Consider the following 5425-nt stretch of genomic DNA (forward strand, 5'->3'; position numbering starts at 1 on the left):
GCCCCTCTGGAGTCTGCACACCCCCAATGAGCGCAGTCGACTATATATATGTGGATCGGATTGCACGCCGCAACGGGCCTTATGGTCATATATAGATTGGGTTATACGCTGCATTGGGTATTGTACAACGTTAAGTGATTGAGTGTGCTGAGTATAGTGAGAGAGAATGTGAGACAGTGAAATTGAGTACTCTGAGAGTGTGAGTACATGAGCTCATCATCGAGATGCATTGCATTTGACATGCGTACTTGAGATACATGCATAGAGGTGCATTTTCTTCTGCTACCCAGTTTTGGGGACATTTGTGATTTTACATGTATCTTGACATGTAGGCATAGAGAAGTACTTTCCTCGTGCTATCTGAAAATGAAATATCTTACTATGTGTTGAAAGGAGTTTTGGGAAAAATCACAGTTTTCAAACTTACTCGTACTTTGACTTTTTTGGTAAAAGATTTGGATTTTCACTAAGATACTTGAAAAGAAATGCCTATTTTTTTGGAACTGTGAACGGACTGAGCCTTTTATTTATGAGATACTCTTTTGTTACGTGTACTATATTATTATGAACTGTTGTAGAATATTGGTGTTGGACCCGACCTTTCTGCTAGCTCGCCACTACTTTCAACCTAAGGTTAGGTTTGTTACTTATTGAGTACATGGGGTCGGTTGTACTTATACTACACTTCTGCACCTTACGTGCAGATATTGATTGTTGATATTGTTGTGTTCGATGGGAGATGGATTTGAAGATGTGCATGTCTCCCGGTTGTAGCTACCTCTTGTTTGTGGTAGCCTTAGATCTATAAAAAACTTCTGTTTATGCACTTTTCAAACAGACGATATATTTATTTCATTTCAGCTTTGTAAACTCTATTCTTAGAAGCTCATGATTTGTACTATCAGTCATTGAGGAAATTTCTTTACTTAATCACTTTATTAATTGTTATTAGAATTGGTTAGTGGTTAATTGGCTTACCTAGCGGGTTGAATTAGGTGCCATTACGATTGGTGGATTTGGGGTCGTGACATACCTGCTCAATATCTATATGCTTCCTTAATTTTTACAGTCCATAATCTTCTTTAGTTGGATGTGAACCACGTGACAATAATAAAAGAAAAAGAGCATGTTATTAGTATAAAACTTGCTTAAATACTTCAGGTAATATGATGGTGATATTATTACTCCGGGTAAACCTCCCTTCACTTCTCTGGTTGTATAGTTCAAAAGTAGAGGACTTAAGACTTCTTTCCATATATTCTAATATGATGCACTATGGTTCTAATATGTGCTTCCTTAATTTTTGCTAGTCCACAATCTTCTTTAGTTGGATGTGAACCACCTGACAATAATAAAAGAAAAGAAGCATGTTATTAGTATAAAACTTGCTTAAATACTTCAGGTAATATGATGGTGATATTATTACTTCGGGTAAACTTCCCTTTCACTTCTCTGGTTGTATAGTTTAAAAGTAGAGGACTTAGACTTCTTTCCATATATTCTAATATGATGCACTATGGTTCTTATATTTACTTGAGGCACGAGAAATAGTAACCAAATGCTTTAAATTTAGGGAACCAAATAAGATCAAAATGCTTACATATACAACTTCGGATTTTAACAAAAGAGAATCAAAAGTAACCAATCTAATACCTTCTACCAATACCAAAAGGGACAATCTGTATATATAAAGTAAACATAGAAGAAAGCATCAAAAACAAAAAATGAATATTAAAGCTGGAGTTTCTAGCGTGTCTTTAGTTTTTAATCAAGCAATTAATTGAACGATTTTTCTAGCTGAACATGTACAAACATTCATCATTTGAATTAGTAAAGCCAAAGAAATATTGAACATCATTAGTATACTCTTTTGTATACCTTGGTAGATCCATCCAGCCTTAGGACATAACATTTAAAAACCTAAAAGTCAATGGTGATATTAGATATAGATCGTAAAAATTAAGAATAACTTTTCCAAAATAGGATGTTGTATAGTAAGATAATAAGAAAATAAAAAGAATAGGAATCTCTTTAGCTAGTCATGACACTTGTTTTATGCCAAAGCTAACTTCAAGTACACCACAGATCTTTCCGGGTGTTGACTAATTTTGGTGGAGAAAATAATCAAATATTATTAGAATTCAATACAAATATACTAACATGAATACCGTTGTATCCAATTTTGCCATAAACAAGACCTCTCGTAACAATGAAGCATGTGTTGTGTCATGGGCTGCTTTCCATCATCGACCCATGACCCCTTGGACGCGTTCCGTGGCGTCCCGGCAAACCTCCCAACGCCTAGCGCCATGGTTGACCCCGTGGTCTCGGCAGCGCCAAGTGACAAGCGAGCATGTGCCTCTGTCGCCCCACCGATAATCAGTGCCAGTGCCCAGCGACTGGCAAATGCCATCAGTGCCGCGCGCACCGACAATGCCGCGCGCACAAACCATCATGTTGCCAACAGCGCCGCACGCACAAACAGTGCTCCGCGCGCAGACCCAATGCCAAGCACCAGCGCCCCGCCGCTGGCAGATCCAAATAGTGCCACGCGCACCCACATCAATGCGCGCGCAGACCCAGATGCTCAAGACAAAGTTGCTGCCATCGGACTTGCTTCTATAGAAGACTAAGTCCTTTTCATTTTAATTATAGAGTAGTTTTACTTCATTCATTTTCAGTGTGCTTCTACAACTTTCTTAGGTCAACTCATGTAACTTTGGTTTATTTTTTTAAAGAATTATTAAGGGGGACTAAAGTATTCAAGCATTCAAACAATTCTCTGTACTGGTGTATCTCCCCCCCGACACCGCATTGCATCTTGTAATAGCTTTCATCATTATCAATACAATCATCAGCTTTCATCATCAATTGCTCATTTTTCGCTGCTCAATTGCTCACGACATTGGTTTTCCCGTACGGCACTGACAATCTAGTCTAGCGTACGGCGAGGACCTCAGTTGGCGCATAGCAACCGCACTGACATCGGTTGCTTAGCCTTACGTCGCCCTTCCAAGGAATTTCAGGAAGGCGCCGCGTAACAGTTGGTATCAGAGCCTAGGCTCAACATCGGACGAGGGAACTCATTGCCATCATCATCACCATTTCTGACCATGGTGAATTACAGGGATCGCATCACGACCCTAGAAGAGACGGTTGACGCATTACTGCCCATCGTGGATACGTTGCCTGATCTAAAAACCAGCCTAGTGCAAAGGTTGGACGACCTGGATCGCAGAATACGGCAGGCAGAAATTGACATAGCAAACGTCAGTCAAGACTCTGAGGAAGACCGGGAAACGGCTGCCGTCGAGGCAACCAAAATTCATGGCAAATTTGAGGACCTCCAACACGAGCGTGCCGAGGATTTAGCCCATCGGGAACTAGAGGCAGACACAACTGACCGTCATGCAGCAAACCATAGACAACTTGACAGGCCAGCTCAATGTTGTCAATGCTGCCCTTCAAAGCCTGCTCAAAGGAGGCGAAAACCACATCAGGGGTGCCATGAACATTCCCCCCATGCCACAAAAGCTGAAAATTCCGGAGCCCAAGCCATACAACGGAGCCCGGGATGCTAAAGAAGTGGAAAACTTCATCTTGGACATCGAATAATACTTCGATGCTGTTGGACAGTTGGAAGAATCCAAAAAGGTAGCAATTGCTGCCGTGTATCTTCAGGGTGATGCAAAACTCTGGTGGCGAGTCAAGTACGAAGCCATCAGGGCCGGTGAAGATACTCTCCAAACATGGGCAGAACTGAAGGCCGCCATACGCCTGCAGTTCTTCCCCGAAAATGTGGAATACAATGCACGGAGAAAGTTGTGTGAACTCCGCCACACCAGGTCGGTGTGGGACTACGTGCGTGAATTCTCCGCACTCATGCTAAACATATGGGATATGGGGGACAAAGACAAACTGTTCGCATTCATAGAAGGTTTGAAACCACATGCTCGTATGGAGCTATAAAGACAACGGGTAGATACCCTGCCCAAAGTTATTCAAGCTGCAGAGTGCCTTGGGGATTATCAGTTGGAAACTCATAAGGATAGGCCCCATCTGCCTGTCCGAGGGGGATACAACGGGAGCTAACCTAGCAACGGTGGCCCCAACAGAAACGGAGGAGATCGAGGTGCATCCAAATCTAAGACTCCTTCCTCAAGCAGCAACAGTGCTGCATCAGTCAACAACAATCAGGGGAGAAAGCCCCCATCAGAATGCCATCATTGCGGCGGGGAACATTGGAACAATCAATGCCCTAATACACAAATCAATACTTAACAAACTGTTGACGATGATGAGTCAGATCAGGACGGCTCAGTCGGCGAAGAATAGGTAGGGGCCTTCAACGCATTTGTTGACTCCATTCATGATACCTTGGCGGGAACCAGTGCTGGCAACCCCAAGAAGAAGGCATTCCCAATCGATAAGAAAGGGAAAGGAAAGGCGGACGGGAGGCCTCCCACATGCTGGATGACATGAAAGTAAATGGCAGACCTATTCGGGCATTGATAGATACGGGTGCTAGCCACATAATGCCACGATGTTAGAAAAAAACTAGTGATTTCTAGATCAGTATCAGTAAAGGTAATATAATCATAATTTATTACCCGCTGAATCCTAGGCAGTAACGAAATATTCACAAATTTCGTTGACGTTTAGGGTTTTAGGAGTCAGCGTGAATCTCTTTTAACAGCTGAATTGAAAAAATATTTTTCTCATAAAACTCTCACCGTCATGACTGCGCAATCGCAAGAAGAGATCTTAGCAGCTCATCTCGAACAACAGTAGATTGTCGATCCTGAGCAAAGTTCAGTTGTTCAGGTATATTAATATCAAATTAGAAGAAAAAAAATTAAAAAAGACAAAGCATGAAGTGAGAAAATAACAACGAATCAACCAAATAAAATGAAGAGAACACCATACCAGTCAGCTTAAGAGACAATAGCAGTGTTGATTCGGTAACAGAAGCAACGCGAAGCCGAGTTCAACGAAACTATGGCGGAGGAAACAAATTGGAAATGGAAAATGTTTTTCCATTACTTTTGGAAAGTGATATACAGATGAATATCGATGTTACTGCCTTTTGAATTTTTAGAAAATTTTGGGGGAAACTTTTAGGGGGGGGGGGGGGGGGAAATTTAGGGAAAAGATTTTAGAGGGAAATTTTTTGGGTACGCTTGTAAAGGATTACATTAGTTATGCTGATAAAACTACTCATAAAAGCGTTACAATGCCTAGAATAAGGGTTGCCAAATATTATATTATTAGCCACCCTTAAAAAATATAGTCTTTTCATTTAAAAGGAACGCTTTCCAAGCGTTGCCTTAAAAAGCGTAGTCAAAGACTCTATCCAAAGGCCACCATTTGAAAGTGTTCCCATAAATATTTTTGGCAACACTTCTTGGGCGCAATATAAAATAAG

At 41.3% G+C, this 5425-nt stretch overlaps 1 long non-coding RNA gene across 2 annotated transcripts; it reads right to left on the reverse strand.

Moving 5' to 3' along the window:
• Window positions 1–1156: 1156 nt before the first annotated feature.
• LOC104109793 (uncharacterized) lies at window positions 1157–4904 on the reverse strand. Of its 2 annotated transcripts, XR_011414255.1 has the most exons (3): window positions 4611–4892; window positions 1879–1920; window positions 1157–1342 (listed from the first exon to the last, which is right to left on the reverse strand). It is a non-coding gene; the product is annotated as an uncharacterized lncRNA (long non-coding RNA). The 2 variants fall into 2 exon arrangements; XR_011414256.1 differs by lacking the exon at window positions 1879–1920 and having other exon boundaries at window positions 4611–4904.
• Window positions 4905–5425: the final 521 nt, after the last annotated feature.

This window comes from Nicotiana tomentosiformis, chromosome 2 (assembly GCF_000390325.3).
Source record: "Nicotiana tomentosiformis chromosome 2, ASM39032v3, whole genome shotgun sequence".
Lineage (NCBI taxonomy): Eukaryota > Viridiplantae > Streptophyta > Magnoliopsida > Solanales > Solanaceae > Nicotiana > Nicotiana tomentosiformis.